Raw genomic sequence first — 14252 nt, 5'->3', positions numbered from 1 at the left:
TAGGGTTTCTGGTTGAAGTGCTTCAAGCCTGTGTGGCTCAACCGGTGACTTTGTGTGATGAGTTAGCATGGTAACGAAGAACAAATCATGTTGCCACGTAAGCCTTGTGCGCATGAAGGATCTTGCATGAAGGAGATTGTTCCTATCTACCTCGGGAATGTTCGAAGTCTATAAATGGTGATAGCGTGTGATGGGTTATCAGCTGCTATGAAATCGGTGGAAAATGGACGACGGAGATTGGATCAAGACTGTTGCATTTAATGCAGTGTGCTCAATGGTTAGGATTGAACCATTTGAATTCCTTAACCTAACAGGTTTTAGCATTTAGGATTTATGCTACCGACCTATCTATTTTCCTATAAGGTTGATGTTATGATTCTTTCTGAGGTTGTTGGAAAAATTTGTGTGTGTTTATCCAAGAGAAGGGATATGTGATTCTTTCCAGACCAAAGGAGAGAAGTGATACCTACAGAGTGTAAGTGCAGAAGGTGAAGAGGAGCTTAAGCGGATCTGCATTGGCATTGAGTGTTGTTACCGGATCATTGTAATACCTGTTGATCTCTAACCACCTCAACAATTGGAAAATCCCTTAACAGGGTAGCTTTAACTGACTTGCTATAAATCCTTTAATAGGTTGACTCAAAACAATTGAGTTCTTGAAATCCTCTAACAAGGTAACCTTTAACAGGGTTTAACCCTTAACCAGGTATTCTTGTCATCCCTTAACCGGGTGATCCCTAACATGATCGATTCCTAACAGAACCTATTGTATCAGTCTTTAACTGGACAAGGCTCCTAATAGAGTGAACTTCTAAAGAGTTCAAAAAAAAGCTTGTGGGTATTCATCCCCACCCTAGTTTTTCCCAATTGGGTTTCCATGTGAAAAATATGTGTGTTATGTGTGATGTCTTCCTCATGTGATGCTTTGTTGTTTTCTATCAAGCAGTAAATCATGTTGATCTAGTTTCTCATATGTATATCTTTGATGGTAGATTACTTGTTCATGTATTAGGGTGAAATGGAAATGAAGTGTTAGAGTATATGAGAAGATAGGTATCAACCGGTTTATGCTTGTCTTAGCTATTTTGGGTTTTTGCTGGTTGTACTCTGTTTTAGGACCAGTGTTATTGTTTGTCTGTCAATGCATAGTGTCTACTGACAAACCAGTTTAAGAGTGTGTTTTTGTCTGTACTGATTCACCCCCCCCCCTCTCAGTACCAGTTGGGTACTATTCTTTCATCATTGAGTTATCAATTGGCATCACAGTGTCCTCCAGGTCCTCTGTGCTATAAGCTTAACCGCTTGAGGTAAAGATCCCAATCTAATGATGAAGAGGGAAGGTCCAAAGTTTAACAGAGAAAATTTCAGTATATGGAAAGACAAAATGAAGATATACATCAGGAGCATGGGTGCTCAATGTTGGAGCTATGTTGAGAATGCCTATGTTGCCCCTACAAGTACTCTCACCGATGACCAAAAGAGAGAGATGCAAGAGAATGGGCAAGTCATGGAAGCCCTAATTAGTAGTTTATCTGACATTGAGTTTATTGATGTCCAAGATAAGGTAAATCCCAAAGAGGTATGGGATACTCTTGAAAATATCTATGGCGGTGATGAGCATGTAAAACAAGCTAAGGAAGAAAGCCTTAGAGGGAAGTTTGAAGATATGCGAATGGTTGAAGGTGAGACCATTCAACAATATGGAATAAGAATCAAAACCGTTGTTGGAGATATCAAGAGTGGTGGTAAAATAGAAGATTCCACTGTGGTAAGCAAAGTCCTAAGATTCCTATTGCCAGTCTATAAAATAAGGGTTGCTGCTATTCAAGAGCTGAGATCAATAGACAAGACTAAGGTATCCCTAGACTCCATCATTGCAAAGTTGACAGCCTATGAGCTAAATAGTTTTGATGGTAGTGTTCAAAAGACTGAATCAGCTTTTAAAGCTTCGGCTATACCATCCAGAAAAGGAAAAGAAGCTAGCACTAGTGGTGAACCAAGACAGAGCAGAGAAATGGATGATGAGGAGATTCTGATGGCATCTGAAGCTCTCCTTGCTAGGAAACTTCCTAAATGAACTGGCAAATATAGAGGTAAACTACCTTTGAAATACTTTTCTTGTAACTGGATAGGACATATTGTTGTAAACTATCCTAATGGCAACAACAAGGACAAACCAGAAAGGTTCAAGAAATTCAAAGGAGGAAACCAGAGAAATTGGTTTGTGGCAGTTGATGAAGGTGTCACAGATGAGGAATCAGAGGATCAAGAAAGTGAAGATATTGTGTTTGTTGCTATCAAGGAAGATGTGTCAGACAAGAAGGCTCTTGTCTCCCGGTTTGATAATTCCAATGAGTGGAGCATTGACAGTGGCTGTTCTCATCATATGACTGGTGACCGGAGCAAGTTTCTATCCATGGAAGAGTATGATGGTGGTGTGGTTCGCTTTGGAAATGATGCACCATGCATGTTCAAAGGTAGAGGGTCCATCTCTCTCAATGGAAAGAGTAGTGTTAACAATGTGTACTAGGTTGATGGTCTCAGACACAATCTCCTAAGTGTTGCCCAGCTGAATGACAGTGGCCTCACTCTGGAATTCAAGAATGGAGTTTGCAGAATCAAAGGAAAGAATGGTGAATTAGTGACCACCGACATACAGACCAAAGGTAACCTATTTTAGCTGAATGCAAATATAAGTACATGTCTTATGGCTAAATTTGATGATAGCTGGATATGGCATAGTAGACTCTACCATGTAAACTTTGATAAAATTGTGAAGGCTAGTAAGATCAAGGTAGTTAGAGGGTTGCCGATGCTAAGAAAACTAGATAATACCTTGTGCAGAGAGTGTCAATTGGGGAAAATGTCTTTCTCAACTTTTAAAGGTAAATCTTTCACTGCTGACAATTTGCTTGATCTTGTGCATATTGATTTGTGTGGTCCTATGAAAACTAGGAGTGTGCAGGGTGATAGGTACTTCATGATTCTCACTGATGACTGCTCAAGAATGATGTGGGTCACATTCTTGAAAGATAAGTCTGAAGCCTTTGTAAAGTTCAAAGCTTTCAGAGCATTAGTGGAGAAGGAAAGTGGTAAAAGGATCAAGTGCTCGAGAACTGATCAAGGAGGGGAATTTACTTCTAGTGAATTCAATAAGTACTGTGAAGAACATGGCATAAAGAGGCAACTGTTTGCTCCCCAGACTCCACAATAGAATGTCCCAGCAGAGAGGAATAATCGGACTGTAGTTGAAGTAGCTAGAACCATGTTGATTCAAGGAAAGGTAGCTCACACCTTTTAGAGAGAAGCGGTGAGCATTGCAGTCTACATAATGAACCGGGTACTCCTCAAGAAAGGTAAGGATAAAACACCTTATGAGTATTGGACTGGTAAGACACCCATGGTTAGCTACTTTAGAGTGTTTGGTAGCAAATGTTACATCAAGAGAAGTGAACACCAGAGCAAATTTGATGCGAAATGTGATGAGGGAATATTCCTAGGATATTCCACCAAGAGCAAAGCTCTCAAGTGTTTCAACAATAGGACTTAGAGAATTATGGAAAGCATCAATGTAAAAGTTGATGAAACCTCTGAGAAAACTGAGGAAACTAGCAGTGAGCAAGCAGTAAATGAACCGGTTGTCAGTCAACCAAGTACTAGTAACAATGTTCCTACACTGGTAGATGTAGATGTTGATACTTATGGAGATGAGGATGAAGAAGAAAAGCAAGAGGAATCCATTAAGACCATTCCTCGGTATGTCAACCTGAATCATGATCCTAAGCAGATCATAGGAGATAATGATGCAGGAATCCTTACAAGAAGAAAGGTCAGAGAAAACTCATGTATGATTTCTGAATTTGAGCCTAAATCATTCAAAGAGGCCCATAAAGATGAAGACTAGATCAAGGCAATGGAAGAGGAACTTGACCAGATAGAGAAAAATGGTACATGGTCTTTGGTACCCAGACCGGAGCATAAAAATGTCATTGGTACCAAATGGGTTTTTAGAAATAAGCTGAATGAGGATGACATAGTGATTAGGAACAAAGCCAGATTGGTGTGCAAAGGATATGCTCAAGAAGAAGGAGAAGACTATGGAGAAACCTTTACTCCTGTAGCCAGATTGGAAGGAGTCCATATGCTTCTTGCATATGCAGCTTTTAAAGGTTTCAAAGTATATCAAATGGATGTAAAATCTACATTCCTAAATGGTGTACTTGAAGAGGAGGTGTATATTGAGCAACCAGATGGGTTTGCCCTATCTGAAGATAGTGACATGGTGTGTAGGCTACATAAAGCCTTATATGGTCTAAAGTAGGCACCTAAAGCATGGTATGAATGTCTGCATTCCCATCTTGTGAAGATTGGATTTGAGAGAACAAGTGAAGATAGCAATATTTACTTGAAGTCTAAAGGAGATCAGATCCTGTTCTGTGAGGTATTTGTTGATGACATTATCTTTGGTGGAGATGACAAGATGAGTCATGAGTTTACAGATGAGATGAAGAAAGAGTTTGAAATGTCACTCATAGGGGAGATTAAATTCTTCATTAGACTGTAGATCCAGTAGATGAAAGATGGAATCTTTATCACTCAGTCCAAGTATGTCAAAGAGGTGTTGAAGACCTTTAGCATGGAAGATAGCAAACCGGTTGGTACTCCGATGGTGACTGGTTGTAAACTATCCAAAGAAGATGACTCAACATTGGTTGATGAGAAGCAATACTGATCAATTATTGGTAAGTTGCATTATGTAGTGCATAGCAGACCAAATATTGCACACGCAATTGGCATTACTACATGATTCTAGAAAAGCCCAAGAGAATCCCACTTGGTTGCAGTCAAGCGGATTCTTAGTTATCTAAAGGGAACTGTTAACTATGGATTATGGTATCCATATAGCAAGGATTTCAACTTGAAAGTATACACAGATGTTGATTGGGCAGGCAATATAGATGATCAGAAAAGCACAACCAGTGGTGCATTCTCTCTTGGTGGTAGGCTAGTCTCATGGATGAGTAAGAAGCAGAGTTGTATCTCTTAGTCTACAGCGAAAGCAGAGTATGTTGTAGCTTTCATGAACTGCACTCAGACAATTTGGATGAAGCATGTATTAAATGTCTTCAAAGTTCTTGTATTTGAACCAGTAAGTATATTTTGTGACAATACTAGTGCAATTAATATCTCCAAGAATCCAGTTTTACATTCTAGAACCAAGCACTTTGAGCTTAAGTATCATTTCTTGAGGGAAAAGGTTCAAAACAAAGAGATTGCACTGGAACATGTTTCCAGTCAGGAGCAATTAGCAGACATATTCACCAAGCCTCTCCGAAAGGCTACTTTTATGTACATAAGAGTTGAATTAGGGGTGTTACCCCTTCAAGAGGTAAACTAATGGTATATGCTCCACATCAGTCAGGTATTGCATAGTCAAATGTTTCTTTAGGATTGATGTGTTGAAGGATGCTACTCCTCAGGGGGAGCAGCATAATGGAATAGGGAAGCTTGTGCCTCCACTTTGGCATTGTTGTCAAAGGGGGAGAAGATGTGAAGCAGAGAAGATATGTGCAGAAATTGGGGGAGAAGATGTGAAGCAGAGAGATATCTTTGTATATTGCCATCAATGCCAAAGGGGGAGATTGTTGGCATTATGAGGATATAATGACATTATATGTTGTCATTGATGTCAATATGCTGAAGAGGTGAGAACTGACATATGTGAGAACCGGTATAACACTGTGAATCGGCATTTGTGCCAAAGTGAAGTGGTGTGTTTGTTCAAGGTGAACCAGCATATGGTTATGGGAACCGGCACATGGAAGTGTTGTATGACTACCAGTTGGTAGTCTCAACTTCAAGGTTTCTGGTTGAAGTGCTTCAAGCCTGTGTGGCTCAACCGGTGACTTTGTGTGATGAGTTAGCATGGTAACGAAGAACAGATCATGTTGCCACATAAGCCTTGTGCGCGTGAAGGATTTTGCATGAAGGAGATTGTTCCTATCTACCTCGAGAATGTGCGAAGTCTGTAAACAGTGATAATGTGTGATGGGTTATCAGCCACTATGAAATCAGTGGAAAATGGACAATGGAGATTGGATCAAGACTGTTGCATTTAAAGGAGTGTGCTCAATGGTCAGGATTGAACCATTTGAATTCCTTAACCTAACAGGTTTTAGGGTTTAGGGTTTATGCTACCAACCTATCTATTTTCCTATAAGGTCGATGTTGTGATTCTTTCTGAGGTTGTTGGAAAAAGTTGTGTGTGTGTATCCAAGAGAAGGGATATGTGATTCTTGCCACATCAAAGGAGAGAAGTGATACCTGTAGAGTGTAAGTGCAGAAGGTGAAGAGGAGCTTAAGTGGATCTGCATTGGCATTGAGTGTTGTTACCAGATCATTGTAATACCTATTGATCTCTAACCACCTCAACAGTTGGAAAATCCCTTAACAGGGTAGCTTTAACCAGCTTGTTGTAAATCCTTTAACAGGGTGACTCAAAATAATTGAGTTCTTGAAATCCTCTAACAAGGTAACCTTTAACAGGGTTTAACCCTTAACCAGATGAACCCTTACAGGACCGGTTCCTAACAGAAACTATTGTATCAGTCTTTAACCGGACAAGGCTCCTAACAGAGCGAACTTCTAAAGAGTTCAAAAACAAGCTTGTGGGTATTCATCCCCACCATGGTTTTTCCCAGTTGGGTTTCCACGTGAAAAATATGTGTGTTATGTGTGATGTCTTCCTCATGTGATGCTTTGTTGTTTTCTGTCAAGCAATAAATCATGTTGATCTAGTTGCTCATATGTATATCTTTGATGGTAGATTACTTGTTCATGTATTAGGGTGAAATGGAAATGAAGTGTTAGAGTATATGAGAAGATAGGTATCAACCGGTTTATGCTTGTCTTAGCTATTCTGGGTTTTTTCCGGTTGTACTCTGTTTTAGGACTGGTGTTACTATTTATCTGTCAATGCATAGTGTCTACTGACAAACTAGTTTAAGAGTGTGTTTTTGTCTGTACTGATTCACCCCCCCTCTCAGTACCGATTTTGTACTATTCTTTCATCATTGAGTTATCAGGGTCCTAAGGGGCCACACATGTGTTAGAACACCACATGCCCTCAAGACACCATATGATCCATTAGGACATCATATGGTCCTAGGGGGTCATATGGTGTCATAAGGGGTCATATGGGGTCCTAAGCGGTGATATGGTGTCATTAGGGGTGATATGGGGTCCTAAGGGGTGATATGGTGTCATTAGGGGTGATATTGGGTCCTAAGGGGCCACACATGTGTTAAACACCATATGACCCCCCAAGACACCATATGACAAATTAGGACATCATATGGTCCTAAGGGGTCATATGGTGTCACCGGGGCTCATATGGGGCCCTAAGGGGTCATATGGTGTCATAAGGGGTCATATGGGGTCCTAAAGGGCCACACATGTGTTAGAACACTATATGACCCATTGGGACATGATTTGGTCATAAGGGGATATATGTTGTCGTAAGGGGTCATATTGGATCCTAAGGAGTCATATGGTGTCATTAGGGGTCATATGGGGTCATAAGGGGTCATAAGGTGTCATAAGGGGTCTTATAGGGTCATAAGGGGCCGCATGTGTGTTAGATTACCATATGACTCCTCAAGACACCATATGACCCATTAGGACATCATTTGGTCCTAAGGGGTCATATGGTGTCGTTAGGGGTCATATGGGGTCATAAGGGGTCATATGGTGTCCTAAGGGGCCACAGATGTGTTAGAACACCATATGACCCCTCAAGACACCATATGACCCATTAGGCCATCATTTGGTCCTAAGGGGTTATATGTTATTGTTAGGGGTCATATGGGTTCCTAAAGAGTCACATGGTGTTATTAGGGGTCATATGGGGTCCTAAGGGGCAACACATGTGTTAGAACACCATATGACCCCTGACGACACCATATGACCCATTAGGACATCATATGGTCCTAGGGGTCATATGGTGTCGTCAGGGGTCATGTGGTGTCGTTAGGGGTCATATGGGGTCCTAAGGGGCCAAACATGTGTTAGAACACCATATGACCCCTCAAGCCACCATATGATACATTAGGACATCATATGGTCCTAGGGGGTCGTAAGGGGTCGTAATGGGTCATATGGTGTCATTAGGGGTCATATGGGGTCCTAAGGGACCACACGTGTTATAACACAATATGACCCATTAGGACATCATTTGGTCATAAGGGGTCATATGTTGTCGATAGGTGCCATATGGGGTCCTAAGGGGTCATATGGTGTCGTAAGGGGTCACACATGTGTTAAAACACCATATGACCCCTCAAGACACGATATGATCCATTAGGACATCATTTGGTCCTATAGTGTCATTAGGGGTCATATGGGTCCAAAGGGGTCATATGGTGTTGTAAGGGGCCATATGGGGTCGAAAGGGGCCACACATGTGTTGGAACACCATATGACCCATTAGGATGTCATTTGGTCCTAAGGGGTTATATGTTGTCATTAAGGATCATATGGGGTCCTAAGGAGTCATATGGTGTCGTTAGGGGTCATATGGGGTCATAAGGGGCCACACATGTGTTAGAACACCATTTGACCCACCAAGACAACATATGACCCATTACGACATCATTTGGTCCTAATGGGTCATATGGGGTACTAAGAGGTCATATGGTGTCGTTAGGGGTCATATGGGCTCCTAAGGGGCTACACATGTGTTAGAACACCATATGACACCTCAAGACACCATATGACCCATTAGGACATCATATGGTCCTAGGGGGTCATATGGTGTCGTTAGGGGTCATATGGGGTCCTAAGGGGTCATATGGTGTCGTTAGGGGTCATATTGCATCATTAGGGATCATATGGGGTTCTAAGGGGCCACAAATGTGTTAAAACACTATATGACCCCTCAAGACACCATATGACCCATTATGACATCATTTGGTCATAGGGGGTCATATGGTTTCGTCAGTGGTTATATTAGGTCCTAAGGGGTCATATGGTGTCATTAGGAGTCATATGGGGTGCTAAGGGGCCACACATGTGTTGGAACACCATATGACCCCTTAAGACACCATATGACCCTTTAGGACATCATTTGGTCTTGAGGGGTCATATGATGTCGTAAGTAGTCATGTGGGGTCCTAAGGGGCCACACATGTGTTAGAACACCATATGACCCATTAGGACATCATTTTTTTTAAGGGGTCATATGGTGTCCTAAGGGGTCATGTTGTATACTAGGATGTTAAAAGGGGTCCCTTGAGGGGACATATGGCATCATTAGGGATCCTAAGGATCCACACATGTGTTAGAGCACCATATGACCCATTAGGACATCATTTGGTCCTAAGGGGTCATATGGTGTCCTAAGGGGTCATGTTGTGTAGTAGGATGTTAAAAGGGGTCATGTTGTGTAGTAGGATGTTAAAATGGGTCATATGGTGTCGTAAGGGGTGATGTCATGTACTAGGATGTTAAAACAGGTCATATGACACGTCTTGAGGGGTCATAAGGTGTCCTAAGGGGTCATATGGGGTTTTAAGGGGCCACACATGTGTTAGAACACCATATGACCTCTTATAACACCATAAGAGAGAGAAAGAGGGTATTAAAAAGGCTAAAAGGGGACAAATGGATAGAGGTCCTAAAAGGACTTAAGGAGAGAGAGAGAGAGAGAGTATTAAAAAAGATAAAAGGGGACAAAGGGAGAGAGGTCCTAAAAAGACGAGAGAGAATACATACACATATTATATACATATACATATATATACACATATTATATACATATACACATAGACATGTTATATACATATGTATACACATATTATATACATACATATATGTTTCTATGTATTGGTATGTTTTTATGTCAACATAACCCATATGGGTTTTTAGAGCTAAAACACGCGATCAAGCTTTTAGATTTAAAAAACCCTATCACGCTTTTATTTTCAAAAACCCGATCACATTTAGGCTTGTTAATAGCCTTGGGTGATAAGGCTTAGGCTTGGGAGTTTGATTTCCTTCCATTTCCCTCTTTTTTATGTGTTAAAGTTTGATCAAATTATTTTCTCAACTTCCTCATCATCAGGTTTAAACCTCATCAACTAGGTATTTGTAAATTTACCACCATAATTTCACACATCTTTTGTGCTTTCTAACCATATAATTTTTTCTATATATTTGGACAACATTAACATATTAAAGTTTTTTTTTTACCAGTGTCTCCATAGTTCTCAGAGACATATGTGTACCTTTTTTTTAATAACTTATGATCTACTTATCCAATTTTTTTAAAAAATATATATTATTGAAGTGCATTTGATTCTTTACAATTTATTTATTTATTTTTTATTATTTTGGTGCAAGTTATGCTTCGCGCATGAACATGTACCTAAATTTTAGGATGTCTCCATTTGGAAACATCATAAAAAGAAAATACTCGACAAAAAATTATAAAAAAACACACATCTTCTAGTGCTCACTCTTAACTATCTTTATACCAAAGGATTTGTCAAAATACTAAATCTAACTATGACTTTTTTGATGCACACACCAAACAGTATGTTATGTTTTCTAGAAAAATCAGGAACTGTTTTTCAGAAAAATCAAGAACTATTTTTCAGAAAAATCAAGAACTATTTTTTGTGTGTCAAAGATTTGACCCCCTTAATCTTATCCAATTTTTTTTAAAAATTAGTAGTTTGGAAACTAGATTTAGAGTACTACTGTAAAGGGGAAATTTTGATTTAGTGATTTGCAACATAAAAGGGAGAAACCATTGAATAAATTTTCACTTTGGACCTTTACATTCAAAAGAGGGTTAGAATCCACTAGATTTAGTCACAAATCATATAAGGATTGAATACTAAATGGATTGGATTGGTTTGGGTTTCTTCTTTTTTGAGTTGAAATGTTGAAATAGGTTACAAAGTGCTGAAAAATGAAGGGAAAACTGAGAAAATAGTGAGCTACAGATGTGGGATTTTTGCATGCATTGTGATCTGAATAGTACAAGCCAAATTGGATCCGACCCTCGAAAAAGCTTCTAAAAATCTGGGACCATGACGTGGCACCACGATCCTCTAAAAATTTTGTACACCAAAAAGGGTTGATTTGTCTCTGTGAATGAATCTTATTCTGAGGAGTACAACTCTATACCTATTTCCTGCACGCAGAAAGAAGGGAAAATAGGTTGGGAATAGGGGTTTTCCTAAGTCAAACCCCAGTTTGGAATCAACCTTGAATGAAATATTGCAAATAATTGAAATAAAATAATGGAAAGGTATACCTTAGATCTCCAATGAATGACAAGGATGCTTTGCTTCTTGAATGTAATGACATATGTTGTATGAAATGGCATGAACATGACAAAAACCTAACACACACATGCTTGCAAATCATTAATGTAATGTTGCTCCACAATTGATGGATGAAGAATATGCAGCCTTGAAGACCTCTAGAAATACTTTATGATGAATACTTCAATGCTTGAATGCTTTATTGATTTATTGTAGTGCTCCCAATTTCACCATATATCCAAAATGAGAGGGGAAGGCCTCCTTATATATTTGCACCATCATCATTTTTTTAAATTTTCTGACATAGGCCAATACAAGGAAAGGTTTCCCGCTCAAATTCAAAATAAGACATAGGGTTTAAAATTGGCCCCAATTAAGGAGGACCAAGGCACCACGCCTTGGTCCTACCCCATAATTAGGCCAGGGTAAAGGGTCCAACAAAATGAAAATCGGAAAATAAGGCATTATTAAATGGTGGGGGCATAAATAGGTCCTTATCAAGCATGAAGATACAAGCACTAAGGTGAGGGCCCGAAATGTGGTCAAAATTTCAAAGGGTGCACTTTTATAATGCTACATTTAGCCCCCACTTTAGAAAGAGTATGATCTTACACAAATACACATGGTAAAGTAGAAGAAATAGAGAAGGAGTGAGGAGAAAGATCACCAGGAGTATAAGATACCACTAATTTCGAGGAACCAAGCCCCCAATCTTAGGATCTTAACTCACTCAAACACATGCAAGGGCACATAACACAAGGGGTTAGTACTAAAAACAAGACTTGAAGTCAAATAGCCGAAGAGACCTTGATATCAAAATTTCTCAACAACTAATATAATTCTTGAAAAAAATACCATCTCACGAACACAAGTGATCACATAAAAGAGCAAATAAAGAATCATCCATGAACTATCAATAGCAAAGATATGAATTCATGGGAGGAAGAAGAGAGAGAGCATGAATACACACTAGATATGTTTATCCAGGTGATCCATGAGAAGAATGATGAGAGAGAGAAAGGGAACATAGATACCTCACCCCTAGATGTTTGCATCTAGGTGATCCATGTTGGAGAAGAGAGTAGGAATAATCTAGCCCTATTTCTCTAGTTCCACTCATCCTCATGCATGTGTGCAAGTGATGTATGGTTTCAAGTGTATAGCACCCCATATATGAGTTCGTTTCCTCTGGTTTTGAGTGTGCTTCAACTTATTTAAGACATGTAATTAAAATGCAAATGCTAAGGGGTGCATGACTCATATATGCCTAGTTTTGAGGATATCCTGTGTAAGAGTTTTTCTCTGGTTTCAGTGATGTATAACCCCATCTAAGACATATATCAAATGTTGCATCTAATTTTGAGCATGAAGCATCTCGTGTAAGAGTTTTTCTATGGTTTCGAGAATGAACACCCCATTTAAGACATGCAAAAATGATATGCAAAAATATGGTACAATATGGTAGAAAGGGAGCGATATGGGTGCCACCCCCCCTTAAGATGTCAACATAGCCCTGTGTTGATGTCTTAAGGAAGCTGAAAACAAGGATACCTACCTTCAACACCAAGGAGACATCCTTTAGGCAACAATGTCAAAAATCCAAGCTTGAGAGGGGATACTCTTGCAAACAAGGATAGTATAGTTGAAAAAGAGATATCTTGCACTAAGTGTAAAGGAGATCCTCGAAGGAGAAGAGATATTTTCTCAAAAGACAGCTACCTCCAAGAGGATTTTTCTTTAATAAATATAGCATCTTCTACCAAAAGAAGGGAAGGAGAACAAGAATGCATACCTACCCCTATTGCTAGGTGAAAGAGATTATTGATGAAGGATGAGACACTTTTGAACCAATGTGAGGGGGTAAGTTTATGATAGACACACATCACCAAGTGAAAAATAGGTTGTATCCAAGGACATACACCTCTTGCATAAGAGAGAACCCTTGAGTAAACAACAAATTCTCACAAGGAATGATACCAAATCATGAAACAAACACAACTCAACAAAGGAAAAGTAGATCCTTAGAGAGGAAGAGAGAAAGAGAGGAAGAGAGAAAGATATCATTGCCCCCCAAGTGTAAGGACAATGAGAAGAATTACACAACTTCCAAAGAGAGATTATGCATAAGAAATGTCTTGTTTCCAACAAAGAATAGGTCCTAAGAAGGGACACACATGTACTTGCATGAAGGATAATTCTATGCAAGAAAGAACATCACGTTATGAAAAATGCAATCTTCAAATAGAAAGACAGAGAAGAAGGATCACAAACCCCTCTAAGGAGAGATTATTCATAAGAGATGTATTGTTTCAAATAAAGAATAGGTCCCAAACAAGGAACAAATATGTTCTCGGGTGAAGGATATGTTGGAATCAATGAACACTGAGAGGGGGGGTAAATCAGTGTTTTATATTTAGAAAACTTATCAAGCTGATTCTTAAATCACCAAATGCATGAGAGAGTAATCAAAGTACAAAAACATAAAATGAACAACCACACAACCATAACACCAATATTTTTACATGGAAACCCAAAAAGGGAAAACCACATTGGGATTGAGTACCCACAATATTATTATACTATGACCAGTAGTAAAACAATATTACAAAGGTGGATTGCACTTGCATTCAGGCTCATTTCCTAGAGCTCACTACTCGATTACAAAAGGGCTACAACCTGGAAGAAGGCTCACTGCCTTACAAGCTAATACAAAATGATTACAATTGTATTTGATTTGAATTATAGCATCTAACTATGCCAAAATATAGCTCCGGTTAGGCTCTGATTGACTCTTGCAGTTGATCTATCATTTTTCTCTATAAACTGCTCTGTCATATACTGGAGCAACAAAGTCTCCACCAAACTTACAAAATTGATTACAAAGACTTATTTTTCTGAACACACACACCAAAATGATCAACC

This window comes from Cryptomeria japonica, chromosome 3 (assembly GCF_030272615.1).
Source record: "Cryptomeria japonica chromosome 3, Sugi_1.0, whole genome shotgun sequence".
NCBI classification, from domain to species: Eukaryota; Viridiplantae; Streptophyta; class Pinopsida; order Cupressales; family Cupressaceae; genus Cryptomeria; species Cryptomeria japonica.
Note: the sequence above shows the minus strand (reverse complement) of the source record.